The sequence below is a fragment of the Schistocerca cancellata genome, chromosome 9 (assembly GCF_023864275.1).
Source record: "Schistocerca cancellata isolate TAMUIC-IGC-003103 chromosome 9, iqSchCanc2.1, whole genome shotgun sequence".
Taxonomy (NCBI): Eukaryota; Metazoa; Arthropoda; class Insecta; order Orthoptera; family Acrididae; genus Schistocerca; species Schistocerca cancellata.
In genome coordinates this window covers 128,111,987-128,129,613 of record NC_064634.1, presented here as the reverse complement: position 1 = coordinate 128,129,613, position 17,627 = coordinate 128,111,987, and positions in this window count along the sequence as shown.

Below are 17,627 nucleotides of genomic sequence, written 5' to 3'. Positions count from 1 at the left end.
GGTGTCGTCAGCGAGAAAAAGTTTTGTAGAGGTTCGAAATTGTGTCTAAAGTTGGTTGCAAGTCATTAGGTGGTCTCATTCTCAAATACTGTATGACTGAAGTATGGATATTCTCGTGTCGTGGGCTACACTGACTTTTCACCCCTATCTCTGCCCCTTTTATACATCGGTGGTTCTTACCCCTACGGCGGTTCATTCTGGACAGTAAATAATATGTGCACCACGTTTGGTTGAAATCGGTGCAGTGGTTTAGGAGGAGTTGTGGAACATACATACACACATACATCAATTTTTTATAATTTGTTTGGATTTTATATTCCTTATGTTGTGTTAGTTTATGCTATTGTATTTTTTAAAGCAGTTTCATGACACATGAACAATTCAAATTTTTGGATAAATTCTTTTAAAATGATATAATTTTCTGAACTGCAGTTTATCTCAAATTAAGCAGAGTAACGTGCTGAACACTAGTCTAAACAAATTATTTTATTAAAACATGTTATGTATTTTATCATTATTATTATTAACAAACTAAGCATCTGTTGAAAACTAATTGTTGCCTTTTTTTTAATAACTACTGAATCAAATGAATCAGAATCATATGTAACTGATAGGTTCTTTTCTCCAGTGAGTCCTAGTAAAAATCGCATCTGACTATAAATTATGTTTCGACAACAGTTAACCTTCAGTTTTACACCCCAATGGAATATAGTCTCACCTGTCTCAGATGAAGAATTATTAGGTACCGCAGTGGTAGCACCGTAACTGGAAATAAGGGGATGCAAAGATCATGAAACTTTGAGTGTAAAGGCTTTATGGTCGATCTTCCGCGCGCGCAGATGTTTATGCAATTTCTATAGTCTGAAACGACTCTGAACCTTACTTACATGCCAAAACTTGGAACACACAAAAGAGAACTTTTGTTTGAGTAGTCGGTGGAAGTTGATCTACAGTGTGTTCTGGCGGTGTTTCTGCATTTGTCATCAGTCTGCTGTTAAAGCACTTACCTAGGAAGGCTGGAAAATCACATAATACAACATAATGCACATGGTTCATTGCAACGTACCAGATAGTTATGAGTAACGGTATTGTTAAAAATGGGATACAATCGTTATGTGACGTGCTGCAGACCGACATCTTAATTAACCACGTCGTTCATCTTAATTAACCACGTTGTTGCAAAAGTAACGCCGGCCGGAGTGGCCGAGCGGTTCTAGGCGCTACAGTCTGTACCCGCGCGACCGCTACGGTCGCAGGTTCGAATCCTGCCTCGGGCTTGGATGTGTGTGATGTCCTTAGGTTAGTTAGGTTTAAGTAGTTCTAAGTTAAGTCCCATAGTGCTCAGAGCCATTTGAACCATTTGCAAAAGTAACGAGGAAGGTAAAAGAAAACTAGCACATCGATTCCGTAATTGCTAACAATTTGCCACATTATAAAATCACTGTTTTCAGAGTACGCAAATGTACCGGTACATTGAGTATCCTCAGTCGAAATCGAAATTCGAACTGGGTACAAAAGAGATAAGTTACTTTACAATACATAAAAAATAATGATATCAAAGAACAGAACTGACTTGCTACTGAATGAGAGGACTTTTAGAACTTAGCGTGATAGTGAATGGCAATAGCGTTTATGGGCACGTGACTCGGTCCGGACACAAAGAAATTAAGTGGCATTTTTAAATTGGAAACCCAAGTAACAGTAAGGGATTTTCCGTGCATCACCGCAGCATCCGGAAAACAACTCGTCCTGCGTGAGTGCAGCCGATTATATCTTCAATGCATTGCTGAAGCCAATAACAGTTAGGGATCTCACCAATAGATTTGTTGCAGCGTGATGTGGAAAAACAAGCAGCTACTGCGTGACTGATCGGAACTAAGGCCCACACCACGCGAGTTCAGAAACACATTCTCGTAGCAAACCTGCCGATTGGTTGCCACAAACCGAAGAGCTTCCCACAAGACGAGTCACGCATCTACCCACGACAGAAAGCTATGCTAGACAGTGCACCATCGATACTAGCATGTCGATTTGCGTTGCTCTTTGTATAAGACAGAAAAGTCTGATATAACATTATGACTGAAACGAGTGGATGCGGAACGAAACACTTTTCGGTGTTAAAAGTAGCGGTACCCAAAGTAAAAGGTGGTTATGATTACTCTTCCGCTGCTTGAACCAATGTAGACGGAAAACCATTTACTGTATGTTTACCCAACTTTACAAAAAAATGGTTCAAATGGCTCTGAGCACCATGGGACTTAACTTCTAAGGTCATCAGTCCCCTAGAACTTAGAACTACTTAAACCTAACTAACCTAAGGACATCACACACATTCACGCCCGAGGCGGGATTCGAAACTGCGACCGTAGCGGTCACGCGGTTCCAGACTGTAGCGCCTTTAACCGCTTGGCCACACCGGCCGGCCCCAACTTTACAGGAATGATGTTCAGATTGTGCGCTGCAAGGTTTCCGTTGTTACTAGTGTTAGTGTTATGAACTGCCGCTAGGCTCCGGTACTGGTATGGCGACGCAGGAGGAACTGCGACCTTAAGGAGCAAGGAAATGAAGCGTGAATGGCACATTTTACTGTGATCTGGTCCCTGCTCTAGGGGAGAGAGGTTCTGTGCACTTCCAGGAAGGTGAACCTCACATTGTTGGTGAGGTCACTTGCTTACTCTGTAACACATCTGGAGAAAACTGAATCACTGGCCGATCTTTCCAAACTGCGTGGTCGCCGAGATCATCAGATTTGAACCTGTGTGATTTCTGGCTGTGAGGTTACCTGAAGAACAGGTTTATCAAAGGCACACTAACACACGTTAGAGGTTAAAGATGAGCCTAGTGAGGGAAATAGCCAATATTCCACGTCAGATGTTCCGGATAGCAGACGAGCAATAAAAAATGGTTCAAATGGCTCTAAGCACCATGCGACTTAACTGCTCAGGTCATCAGTCCCCTAGAAAACTTAGAACTACTTAAACCTAACTAACCTAAGGACATCACATACATCCACGCCCGAGGCAGGATTCGAACCTGCGACCGTAGCGGTCGCCCGGTTCCAGACTGTAGCACCTAGAACCCCTCGGCCACTTCGGCCGGCGACGAGCAATACCTTGTGTTGTTCCAGGCTGCTGCGGAGGCAAATGATCGTCACAATGAGCAGCTTTTGTAACCTGGAACGTAAACGTGGTACACAGTTAACAAATGTTATCCCCTCATGTCGAAATTAAACTGGTTTTTTTTTCAGTGGTTTTTTCGGTATTTCTCTTGCAAGTTTCATTGTCTTACGATCAGCGTCTCAAATAGTGAAAGTTTAACTATGACCAGCCTGTACTTTTTGGACATCGCATTGCAAGTTTCAGCAGTTCCTAAGCATGCTCAAACGGATTCATTACGTTATATACGGCGGGCTGTTCCATTCGATCGATTGCTGCTTCCTGGAGGAAGGCATGTGGACACACTGTCCTTGTGTATTGCCGTATTGAAAGACGAATTCAACGGCGAATGGTCGACTGCAGGGTTGGACAACGGATTGGAGGATCCTGTGCCCATTCTGTATAGTCTTCAAGTTGCCCTCGATCGCCACGAGACTCGTAGGGCACATGTGCACGATACCAGCCCAAAACATGATCAACCTATCTCCGTGACTTCCCACTTCCCTGCTTAACCTGCGAGACTGTTGCTGGGAGTGCATCAGCATGTGGCTGCCTCCAGACTTGTACGACGATCATAAGAGGTCAGATAAAACCTGTGCTCTTCTGTAGAGCAATGGAACCCTTATTCTTCTTATTCTTCTTCTACAAGCTTAATTGAGATTTGATGACTCATCCATCTTATGTTGAGCCGGCCAATATTTCTTCTTCCTTTAAGGCAGTTGTTTTGGAATACGTTCATAGCCCATTCTTCCCATATTCTTTCAATTCTTTACTTTGACTAATCTTTTAATTTAAGTTGTAAAATCGTGCTTTCTTCCGGAAATGACCATTTTTTTAATCTGTCTCCCCTTGTTACTCCTTGGACTGTTCACGTGTGTCGACACCATGCTGTCTGAAGGGTCGTCGAGCCCGTGGGTGAAGTAGCAGGCGCCACACTTTTGCACCATTATAGAGAAAGGTTGTATGCACCTTTGAGCCAATTTTAAACTTAAGCGTCACAATGGGTGGGAATTTCAAGATTTCGAAAAAGTGGTCCCTAAATTAGTGAATATGAAAATTTGTGCAGGGCCACACTTTATCTCGGATATCCCGCTTATCGAGAGCGATCGTCTTAAACACTTCGGCTACCTGTGCATGCCTCCCAGGCCGATCCAAAGTTGCGTACCCTCCTACACCATAGGTGCATAGCTGACCGGCAGGTGCAATCGCTAAAAATAATACGGCTCAGGTGACCATTTAATTCTGTTGCCCAGTGTAGGTAGTATATCTATATCTAAGACAGCTGATGCCAAGATATTCACAGTCAGTAATCTTATTTTGAATTAACATGCTTCATCTTTGGAATGATACCAGTATTAAACTGAAGCACTGTTCCTGAATCTTCCTTTGTAAAGGAACATGTGAACACGAAGCTCTACTTCTCTACCCACGATTTGTCATCTCAAAATTCAGATCTTCATTAGTGTAGACGGTTTCACGTTATCACGTTTCAGTACGACATTTCTGTTTTATTTTACTCTTTCATTAGGGTCTACTTATAGCCCCTGTTAGTCCGCCCTCGTGATCTCATGATAGCGTTCTCGCTTCCCGAGCACGGGGTCCCGGGTTCGATTCCCGGCGGGGTCAGGGATTTTTCCTGCCTCGAGATGACTGGGTGTTGTTGTGTCGTCTTCATCATCATCATTCATCCCCATTACGGTCGGAGGAAGGCAACGGCAAACCACCTCCATTAGGACCTTGCCAAAAGACCTCCTTCTGAATTAGACAAAACACACACACACACACACACACATTCACACAAACGCAAGTCACACGTAAATTACCACTATCTCTGGCTACCAAAGCCAGTTTGGCCTCAACAGCCAGGGACAATGGTTATGAGTGATTATTTAGTTCTTCGTAATTTAAACATGAATCGTCTACAGAAGACAGTGAAAGCGAAGTGCTATGGCTGCTGTGCACAGTATTACAGACTGCTTGTCTGTAGAATAAAAGTAAATACGGTATTTTTCAAATGTAATTCACGCTCCCCATCTCTTGGAGCGAGACGCTTTTCGATGTGTCTGTGTACAGTAAGTTGAATTTTGAACACAGGGAAACATTGTGTTCCGGCAAATTTGAAATAACAGATAGTGCAAAAAATAACAGAAAATGGTTCAAATGGCTCTGAGCACTATGGGACTTAACATCTATGGTCAACAGTCCCCTAGAACTTAGAACTACTTAAACCTAACTAACCTAAGGACAGCACACAACACCCAGCCATCACGAGGCAGAGAAAATCCCTGACCCCGCCGGGAATCGAACCCGGGAACCCGGGCGTGGGAAGCGAGAACGCTACCGCACGACCACGAGATGCGGGCATAACAGAAAAACATAGCCTTCGAAAGCAGTCTCGAAACTAATGCTTACATAAGTAACTGGCAGCGCGTTTACCCTTAAAAGTGTACATAATTCGGTTCTTAGACCTTCCGACGGTTATTCCAGAAGTGAGCATGGTCCAAGTCACATCTACATCTACATGGATACTCTGCAAATCACTTTTAAGAGCCTGGCAGAGGGTCCATCGAACCACCTTCACAATTCTCTATTATTTCAATCTTGTATAGCACGCGGAAAGAATGAACACCTATGTCTTTCCGTACGAGCTCTGATTTCCCTTATTTTATCGTGGTGATCGTTCCTCCGTATGTAGATCAGTGTCAACAAAATATCTTCCCATTCGGAGGAGAAAGTTGGAGATTGGAATTTCGTGAGAAGATTGCGTCACAACGAAAAACGCCTTTCTTTTAACGATGTCCAGCCCAAATCTTGTATCATTCCTGTGACACTCTCTCCCATATTTCGCTAAAATACAATACGTGCTGCCTTTCTTTGAACTTTTTCGATGAACTCCGTCAGTCCTATGTGTTAAGGATCCCACACAGTGCAGCAGTATTCTAACAGAGGACAGACGAGTGTAGTGTAGGCACTTTCCTCTAATGTATGTGCGAAGTCAATGTGCAGTAACCACTCACAGACGGAAGATGGTGCAAGCAGTGGCTCGTACTTAAAACGCGTCGGTGGAACGTGGAAAACACTACAGACGTTGTCATAATGCGGAAACGGAACGATTTGTTTGGCGTAAACAGTGTATGATCTTTGGCTTTCGGGCCAAGGGTGGAAGCATTTTCGAAACAACTAAGTTTTTAAAATGTCCGAATGCCGGCATTGCTAAAGTATACCGTGCATAGCAAAATGGCGCTACACAAAACTGGCGCCAAGGCGACTAGTACACCACGGGCCACAGATGACAGATGTGAATGACAGCTGCGGAGTATGTGTGGGCGAATAGATGTGCAACTGTTGAACAACTGATCGCTCAGATCGATCAGTGGGGTACCACAACAGGTGCCTGGTTAGTCTCCAGGGTCACTACGTTGAGAAAACTATGGCAGCGATTGCTGCACAAAAAAGTTCTCCACATACGCGTACACCACTATTACTCTACCTCGCAAACATAGGGGTTACACCGCGGTAGTCATCATGGGTTTGTGGACGACTGCGGCTGCGGCGGGGACGAAGCCTCTCCGTCGTTTCTAGGCCCCCAGTTAAAATACAATACAATACATTGAGAAATAAATACGTAGACACGAAGAATAAAGATGTAGAACGTTAATAAAGTTTGTTTTATTTAAAAAGCCTCAAGGATTTTCACATAAAAAATTCGGAATCATTACTTTTCAGCATCTCTCATATATTCATTCACATAGAGTCTTTTTGAATGCTGACTGTTGTTCGTTGGCGACGAAGGCTTGGTTCTGTACTCCTGTATCGCGACTAGAAATCCAGTGAGTGGCTACAGAGGGTCGTTTCAGATGAATCGCGTCTTTTGCTCCATCGGACAGATGGCATGCAACGTCTGAAAGCAAACACCCTACAACATCAGGCAGGTCCATTCCGAAGGGGTAAGCGTTATGGACTGGGGAATGTTTTCGTCGCATTTCCAGGGTGATCTCGTCATTCTGGAACACACAGTGGACCAACTCAATGATGCATCTGTCTTTGGGGACCATATCAAACCACAAATGCAGTTTTTGTTCCCTCGGCACAGTGGAATCTACGAAAAGGGTAATGCAACGATTCATACAGCTCGAAGTGTACGTGAGTGGTTGGAAGAGCTCTAGGATGAGTTTATCTTAATCCCTGGGTCACCAAACTCACCAGACTTAAACCTCATCGAGAATCTATGGGACCAGCTCGATGGGACTGTTCGCGCCTTGGATCCCCTGCCTTGCACAGTTGACCATGGCACTGGAGTCGTCATTCCCCATATCCCTGTCGGTAACTTCCACAAGCTCATTGAATATGTACCTGCACATCTCAAAGCAGCCCGCGCTGCAGTCGATGTTTGTCCAGGCTTTTGGCAGAGTTCAGGAGAGGAGTTGACAAAATAGATTCCACATCACAGAAACTGTTCTTACCACCACAACACAAAGTTTTTAAAAATCCTGGAATGGGGGAAACGAAAAAATAGCACATGTTTATGGAACATTTCTGAAACATTAAACTGAAGAACTGGCCAAATGGTAACAGTTATCTTTTTCTTCTTCTTCAGTAGCGCTATAGCCTTTGGTGAGCCTTGGCTTCTTCAACAATCTTCCTCCACATTTCTCGGTTATTTGATGCTCTTTTCCACTACCAGACTGCCATACTGGTGATATCCATTATTACCTCGTCGATCCATTTTCTTCTAGGTCTCCCTGTTCGCCTAGCTGAATGGATCACACCTTCCATAATTTTCTTTGGAATTCTATCCTCTGCCATTCTCTCCAAGTGTCCTAGCTATCGTATTCGCTGTGATTTCACAGTTTTAGTATGTCCTTGCCTTGTATTAACTCTCGTGATTCGGCACTGTAGCGTATTCTCCAGCCTTTTTCCTCCCTAATCGGCCCATAGATTTTGCGTAGTATTTTCCGCTCAGTGGTTCTTAGTGCATTTTTATCGTGTTCTGTCAACGTCCATGCCTCTGACCCGTATGTGATAACTGGGTGGACTAGGGAATTATATATTAGCAGTTTTGTTTTCCTTGTAACAAGGCTATTTTTGAAAACTTGCGTATTTGCAAAGTAAGCTCTGTTTCCTGCTTGTATTCTTTCCCTTATAGCCTTTCCAATGCTGTTATCATTTCTTATTAGGGCTCCGAAGTAGTTAAAAGAGGACACTCCTTTGAAGCATTTCTCATTGATGTTTAGGTTTTTAGGGGTTCTTTTGGCCTCAGATTGTGACATTACCATATATTTTGTTTTGTTTTCATTTACTATGAGGCCAATTTTTAAGGCTTCTGTTTCCGTTGCGCGGTATGTTTCTAGGAGTATATTGGTATTTATTCCTACTATAGCAATGTCATAAGCGTATGCATTTCATAAATATTGTGCCTCTTTTGTTGATTTTATTTACTACTCTATGCAGGGCTATATTGAATAGGACAGTGGAGAGACTGTCACCTAGCTTCACGCCTTTGTTAAAGTCAAAGCTTTCACTTGTTCTGCTACGGACCTTTATTTTTGCTCTTGTCTCTGTCATTGTTATTCTGATTAGTATCATTAATCTAGCACATATACCAACTTCTTTCAGTACTCTGTATAGTTCTTGCCGATTTATGCTGTCAAAGGCTTGTTTGAAGTCGATGAATAGGAAATCCAGATCTATATCATATTCATAGAACTTTTCCATCACTTATCTTATCACAAATATTTGATCAGTTGCTCCTCTGTCTGGTCGAAAGCCACACTATTCCCCTAGTATGCCTCCTGCACGCTTCTGTGTCCTTTCGTTTAAAATACTTGTGAAGATCTTGTAAGCTGTGCTTAGGAGTGTTATACATCTATAGCTATCACTCTGCCATATATTTAAAGATTTGGAAAAAGCTTATGACCCAGTGTCAACAAAATTTATCATAGATACAAAAAAAACAGTGATTCAGCCTACTTTATCATCATCATCATCATCATTTAAGACTGATTATGCCTTTCAGCGTTCAGTCTGGAGCATAGCCCCCCTTATACAGTTCCTCCATGATCCCCTATTCAGTGCTAACATGGGTGCCTCTTCTGATGTTAAACCTATTACTTCAAAATCATTCTTAACCGAATCCAGGTACCTTCTCCTCGGTCTGCCCCGACTCCTCCTACCCTCTACTGCTGAATCCATGAGTCTCTTGGGCAACCTTGCTTCTCCCATGCGTGTAACATGACCCCACCATCTAAGCCTGTTCGCCCTGACTGCTACATCTATAGAGTTCATTCCCAGTTTTTCTTTGATTTCCTCATTGTGGACACCCTCCTGCCATTGTTCCCATCTACTAGTACCTGCAATCATCCTAGCTACTTTCATATCCGTAACCTCAACCTTGTTGATAAGGTAACCTGAATCCACCCAGCTTTCACTCCCATACAACAAAGTTGGTCGAAAGATTGAACGGTGCACAGATAACTTAGTCTTGCTACTGACTTCCTTCTTGCAGAAGAGAGTAGATCGTAGCTGAGCGCTCACTGCATTAGCTTTGCTACACCTCGCTTCCAGTTCTTTCACTATGTTGCCATCCTTTGAGAATATGCATCCTAAGTACTTGAAACCGTCCACCTGTTCTAACTTTGTTCCTCCTATTTGGCACTCAATCCGTTTATATTTCTTTCCCACTGACATTACTTTCGTTTTGGAGATGCTAATCTTCATACCATAGTCCTTACATTTCTGATCTAGCTCTGAAATATTACTTTGCAAACTTTCAATCGAATCTGCCATCACAACTAAGTCATCCGCATATGCAAGACTGCTTATTTTGTGTTCACATATCTTAATCTCACCCAGCCAGTCTATTGTTTTCAACATATGATCCATAAATAATATGAACAACGGTGGAGACAGGTTGCAGCCTTGTCTTACCCCTGAAACTACTCTGAACCATGAACTCAATTTACCGTCAACTCTAACTGCTGCCTGACTATCCATGTAAAGACCTTTAATTGCTTGCAAAAGTTTGCCTCCTATTCCATAATCTTGTAGAACAGGCAATAACTTCCTCCTAGGAACCCGGTCATATGCCTTTTCTAGATCTATAAAGCATAGATACTATTCCCTCTTCCACTCATAACACTTCTCCATTATTTGCCATAAGCTAAAGATCTGGTCCTGACAACCTCTAAGAGGCCTAAACTCACACTGATTTTCATCCAATTGGTCCTCAACTAATACTCGCACTTTCCTTTCAACAATACCTGAGAAGATTTTACCCACAACGCTGATTAAAGAGATACCTCTGTAGTTGTTACAATCTTTTCTGTTTCCATGTTTAAAGATTGGTGTGATTACTGCTTTTGTCCAGTCTGATGGAACCTGTCCCAACTCCCAGGCCATTTCAATTATCCTGTGTAGCCATTTAAGACCTGACATTCCACTGTATTTGATGAGTTCCGACTTAATTTCATCCACCCCAGCCGCTTTATTGCACTGCAATCTATTGACCATTTTTTCCACTTCCTCAAATCTGATCCTATTTCCATCATCATTCCTATCCCATTCTACCTCGAAATCTGAAACATTACTGATCGCATTTTCACCTACATTGAGCAACTCTTCAAAATATTCCCTCCATCTGCCCAAGGCATCCACAGGATTCACCAGCAGTTTTCCTGACCTGTCCAAAATACTTGTCATTTCCTTCTTACCTCCCTTTTGAAGACTGCTAATTACACTCCAGAATGGTTTTCCAGCAGCTTGACCCATAGTCTCCAACCTGTTTCCAAAGTCTTCCCACGATTTCTTCTTGGATGCTGCAATTATCTGTTTGGCTTTGTTTCTTTCTTCAACATAACTTTCTCTGTCTACCTGGGTTCTGGTAGCCATTTTTGATACGCCTTCCTTTTCCTTTTACAGGCTGCCTTGACTGTATCATTCCACCAAGCTGTTTGCTTCATCCTACTTTTACACACTACTGTTCCAAGACATTCTTTAGCCACTTCTAGTACTGTGTCCCTGTACCTTGTCCATTCCTTTTCCAATGGCTGTAATTGACTACATTCAACTAACTGGTACCTTTCTGAGATCGCTGTTGTGTACTTGTGCCTGATTTCCTTATCCTGAAGTTTCTCCACTCTTATCCTCCTACATATGGACCTGACCTCCTGCACTTTCGGCCTCACAATCCCAATTTCACTGCAGATTAAATAATGATCAGTGTCATCAAAGAATCCCCTGAATACACATGTGTCCCTCACAGCCTTCCTGAATTCCTGATCTGTTATTATATAGTCAATGACAGATCTGGTTCCCCTGCCTTCCCAAGTATACCGGTGAATGTTCTTATGTTTAAAAAAGGAGTTTGTGATTACTAAGGCCATACTGGCACAGAAATCCAAGAGTTGTTTCCCGTTCCTGTTGGCCTCCATATCCTCTCCAAATTTACCCATAACCTTTTCATACCCTTCTGTTCGATTTCCAATCCTGGCGTTAAAGTCACCCATTAGCAGAACACTGTCCTTGTCCTTTACTCTAACAACTACATCACTGAGTGCCTCATAAAAACTATCCATCTTATCTTGATCTGTCCCTTCACAACTACTTTATTATACAGAAAAACATATGCATCAATCTTACAGCTTCGATCAGATTTCAGCAGGATCGAGCGATCATATCTAACCCACTTGATGACGATACCGCAGTGTTTGCCTCTAGAGCATACCAATTTTAATAACAAATGAAAATGTAACTAAGCTTTAAAATCGATTGCAATAAGACAAACTAATATATAATCAAGACAGCGAAAGGAAAATTGTACAAATGAACAATTATCAGTTGCCATTTTTTATGTTTTGTTTTCTTTTTTCATTTGTGAATCTTGACAATAGCAAAAGCAATAAAATAGAAATGCTACTTTGTCGAAAACTGACTTGGTGAGATCGTAGCTGTTTGAAAATACAGATTCATTCCTACGAGAAGGGTAAAACGCTAAACTTTCATATTAGTAATGCTGTTTATTAGGAAGAAGTAGCGTCATTACCGGTTTTGAACCGACAGGCTTTCAGTAGATGGCTTTTCATATCTAAAATTACATTGTGCAATACATGTGACGTTCACTGATTGTGGCGATGGTTCCTTTGGATGGCGATGTCATCAATAGTCTGCGCTGAAGAAAAGCAATTTTTGCCGAATGCCAGGCAAGATTTAACAAGTTAGTGAAATTTGAACATACACATTCTATACAGCATCACAAACACACACACACACACACACACACACCACACACACACACAAACAAACAAACACACACAAATATTTCGACCGAACAGATGCTACGTAAGTTTTTAAACAAATTTCCACAACTAAACTGTGCGGCATCCCCCTCGCTACTGAATAAAGTGAGAAGTGATACTTTTTAGTTATCTGCCTAGATCTTTCCGCCAGGGAACCACGGTGATTAAATTCAGCGTAGCGGAGTTAATAAACGCTAATTTTCAACCCAGCAATGGATCAATGGGTGGGTGTAATTACATAGTTTCCATAATTATGCACTACCTGTGAAATGAAATTCAAAGTTACGGGAAATTCCAAAGTATATTAGCACAAGGTAATTTCGCTAGAAATATCGTCAAGTAACACAGTTAAATATCTTCATATCGAACGACAATAATATTAAACACAAAAAAGATCAAAGTGGAGTGATTTATGCTTGGCAAAGTTCGGGACGTGATGATAAGTTCAGCTCTCTAACATATTTAACTGACTCAAATTCGCGACTCGGCAACAGTGATGGCATTCATGCCTGAAATATAAGTAAAGTGGTTATGACACTCCGTAAGCACCAGTGACCAGACAGAGCCTGATTGCGAAATTAGTGGCGGTTATTAAATTCATCGTGACCCATTCTGCCAGTACTGCCTGTAAGTCTCAGCATCGTTGCGGTGTGAATGCGCTGGTTGCGGGAGGTGTCGATGGCGAGCTAAGTGCGCCTGTGTGCTGCTACGAGGGCTATCCACAAAGTACATTACGTTTTGGAATTAAAAATAAATAAAGTATTGGAAATTTTTTTATTATATACAGGTGAAAGCCACACTTAGATACTACTTTTCTACATAGTTGCCATTTAAATTAAGGCACTTATCGTAGCGATGGACGAGCTTGGAAATTCCTTCGTCGTAAAATTCGGCCGCCTGCGCCTTCAACCACGTGGTTACCTCTTCTTGAAGCTGTGCGTCGTCATGCTGCATAGCCAACCACTTCTTCATTGCTGGGAATATGTGGAAGTCGGTCGGTGCCAGGTCGGGACTGTACGGCGGATGAGGAAACAACTCCCACTTAAAAGATTCGAGAACTTCACGAGTGGCATTTGCCGTGTGGGCCCGGGCGTTGTCGTGAATCAGCAAGATCTTTGAGCCCAACTTTCCCCTGCACTTGTTTTGTATTGCTTTTCTGAGGTTGTACAGAGTTTGGCAATACCTTTTAGAGTTTATTGTAGTGCCTCTTTCCAGGAAATCCACAAAAATCACACCTTTTCTGTCCCAAAAGACAGTCGCCATCACCTTCCTTGCCGACATTGTCTCCATGCATTTCTTGGGTTTTTGGGGGGAATTTGTGTGCCCCCACTGCATTGACTGCAATTTTGTCTCGCAGTTCACATACTTAACCCATGTTTTGCCACCAGTAATGAGTCGCCATCTTTCTCGTAAGCATCCAAAAACGATAACGCTGCAGCCATTCGCTGATTTTTGTGAATCTCTGTCAAGATTTTTGGTATCCATCTTGCACAAAACTGGTGGTAAACAAACTATTCGGTAATGATTTCGTGCAACAAACTTCGTGAAATTTGTGGAAAACTCATAGAGAGTTCCGTTATTGTGAAATTACGGTTTTCACGGACCGCGGCATCGACTTTTTCGACAAGTTCGGCAGTCACTATGCTGGGTCTCCCACTTCGCTCTTCGTCGTGAACGTTAGTTCGACCATTTTTAAATTTTATGACCCATTGACGCACTCCACCTTCAGTGATTATGTTGTCCCCATACACTTCACAAAGCTGCCGATAGATTTGTATCGGTGTACAGTTTTTTGCAGTCAGAAACCTTATTACAGCACGCACTTCACACTTCGCGGCATTTCAATTAACGCTGACATTTCAGACTGTCACAGCAACTCAACGGAGTACAGCACGAACCTTTCACTAGCACGGCAGGATGCCGACTGAGCGGCGGAGTGCCGTGACACCAAGATGGCCGCTCTAGCCCCGCCCCTAACGGACAGAAACGAAAACGTAATGTACTTTGTTGATAGCCCTCGTACGTCGTCCAGAAGTATGAGGAGGAAATCGCCGCTCCGTTTTATTACACTTCGGGTTCCTCATGCAGCTGGGCACATTCTTTGTTCTCGGAGCACTACAGCCGTCCTAAAGATCTTGTTTATTATACAGTTGTTGTCGTTGTTGTGGTCTTCAGTCCTGAGACTGGTTTGATGCAGCTCTCCATGCTACTCTATCCTGTGCAAGCTTCTTCATCTCCCAGTATCTAATGCAACCTACATCCTTCTGAATCTGCTTAGTGTATTCATCTCTTGGTCTCCCTCTACGATTTTTACCCTCCACACTGCCCTCCAATGCTAAATTTGTGATCCCTTGATGCCTCAAAACATGTCCTACCAACCGATCCCTTCTTCTAGTCAAGTTGTGCCACAAACTTCTCTTCTCCCCAATCCTATTCAATACCTCCTCATTAGTTACGTGATCTACCCACCTTATCTTCAGCATTCTTCTGTAGCACCACATTTCGAAAGCTTATATTCTCTTCTTGTCCAAACTAGTTATCGTCCACGTGTCACTTCCATACATGGCTACACTCCATACAAATACTTTCAGAAACGACTTTCTGACACTTAAATCTATACTCGATGTTAACAAATTCCTCTTCTTGAGAAACGCTTTCTTTGCCACTGCCAGTCTACATTTTATATCCTCTCTACTTCGACCATCATCGGTTATTTTACTCCCTAAATAGCAAAACTCCTTTACTACTTTAAGTGTCTCATTTCCTAATCTAATTCCCTCAGCATCACCCGACTTAATTTGACTACATTCCATTATCCTCGTTTTGCTTTTGTTGATGTTCATCGTATATCCTCCTTTCAAGACACTGTCCATTCCGTTGAACTGCTCTTCCAAGTCCTTTGCTGTCTCTGACAGAATTACAATGTCATCGGCGAACCTCGAAGTTTTTACTTCTTCTCCGTGAATTTTAATACCTACTCCGAATTTTTCTTTTGTTTCCTTTACTGCTTGCTCAATATACAGATTGAATAACATCGGGGAGAGGCTACAACCCTGTCTTACTCCTTTCCCAACCACTGCTTCCCTTTCATGCCCCTCGACTCTTATAACTGCCATCTGGTTTCTGTACAAACTGTAAATAGCCTTTCGCTCCCTGTATTTCACCCCTGCCACCTTCAGAATTTGAAAGAGAGTATTCCAGTCAACATTGTCAAAAGCTTTCTCTAAGTCTACAAATGCTAGAAACGTAGGTTTGCCTTTTCTTAATCTTTCTTCTAAGATAAGTCGTAAGGTCAGTATTGCCTCACGTGTTCCAACATTTCTACGGAATCCAAACTGATCTTCCCCGAGGTCGGCTTCTACCAGTTTTTCCATTCGTCTGTAAAGAATTCGCGTTAGTATTTTGCAGCCGTGACTTATTAAACTGATAGTTCGATAATTTTCACATCTGTCAACACCTGCTTTCTTTGGGATTGGAATTATTATATTCTTCTTGAAGTCTGAGGGTATTTCGCCTGTCTCATACATCGTGCTCACCAGATGGTAGAGTTTTGTCATGACTGGCTCTCCCGAGGCCATCAGTAGTTCAAATGTAATGTTGTCTACTCCCGGGGCCTTGTTTCGACTCAGGTCTTTCAGTGCTCTGTCAAACTCTTCACGCAGTATCTTATCTCCCATTTCGTCTTCATCTACATCCTCTTCCATTTCCATAATATTGTCCTCAAGTACATCGCCCTTGTATAAACCCTCTATATACTCCTTCCACCTTTCTGCCTTCCCTTCTTTGCTTAGAACTGGGTTGCCATCTGAGCTCTTGATATTCATACAAGTGGTTCTCTTCTCTCCAAAGGTCTCTTTAATTTTCCTGTAGGCAGTGTCTATCTTACCCCTAGTGAGACAAACCTCTACATCCTTACATTTGTCCTCTAGCCATCCCTGCTTAGCCATTTTGCACTTCCTGTCGATCTCATTTTTGAGACGTTTGTATTCCTTTTTGCCTGCTTCATTTACTGCATTTTTATATTTTCTCCTTTCATCAATTAAATTCAATATTTCTTCTGTTACCCAAGGATTTCTATTAGCCCTCGTCTTTTTACCTACTTGATCCTCTGCTGCCTTCACTACTTCATCCCTCAGAGCTACCCATTCTTCTTCTACTGTATTTCTTTCCCCCATTCCTGTCAATTGTTCCCTTATGCTCTCCCTGAAACTCTCTACAACCTCTGGTTCTTTCAGTTTATCCAGGTCCCATCTCCTTAAATTCCCTCCTTTTTGCAGTTTCTTCAGTTTCAATCTGCAGTTCATAACCAATAGATTGTGGACAGAATCCACATCTGCCCCAGGAAATGTCTTACAATTTAAAACCTGGTTCCTAAATCTCTGTCTTACCATTATATAATCTATCTGATACCTTTTAGTATCTCCAGGATTCTTCCAGGTATACAACCTTCTTTTATGATTCTTGAACCAAGTGTTGGCTATGATTAAGTTATGCTCTGTGCAAAATTCTACAAGGCGGCTTCCTCTTTCATTCCTTCCCCCCAATCCATATTCACCTACTATGTTTCCTTCTCTCCCTTTTCCTACTGACGAATTCCAGTCAGCCATGACTATTAAATTTTCGTCTCCCTTCACTACCTGAATAATTTCTTTTATCTCGTCATACATTTCATCTATTTCTTCATCATCTGCAGAGGTAGTTGGCATATAAACTTGTACTACTGTAGTAGGCATGGGCTTTGTGTCTATCTTGGCCACAATAATGCGTTCACTATGCTGTTTGTAGTAGCTAACCCACACTCCTATTTTTTATTCATTATTAAACCTACTCCTGCATTACCCCTATTTGATTTTGTATTTATAACCCTGTAATCACCTGACCAAAAGTCTTGTTCCTCCTGCCACCGAACTTCACTAATTCCCACTATATCTAACTTTAACCTATCCATTTCCCTTTTTAAATTTTCTAACCTACCTGCCCGATTAAGGGATCTGACATTCCACGCTCCGATCCGTAGAACGCCAGTTTTCTTTCTCCTGATAACGACGTCCTCCTGAGTAGTCCCCGCCCGGAGATCCGAATGGGGGACTATTTTACCTCCGGAATATTTTACCCAAGAGGACGCCATCATCATTTAATCATACAGTAGAGCTGCATGTCCTCGGGAAAAAAATTATGG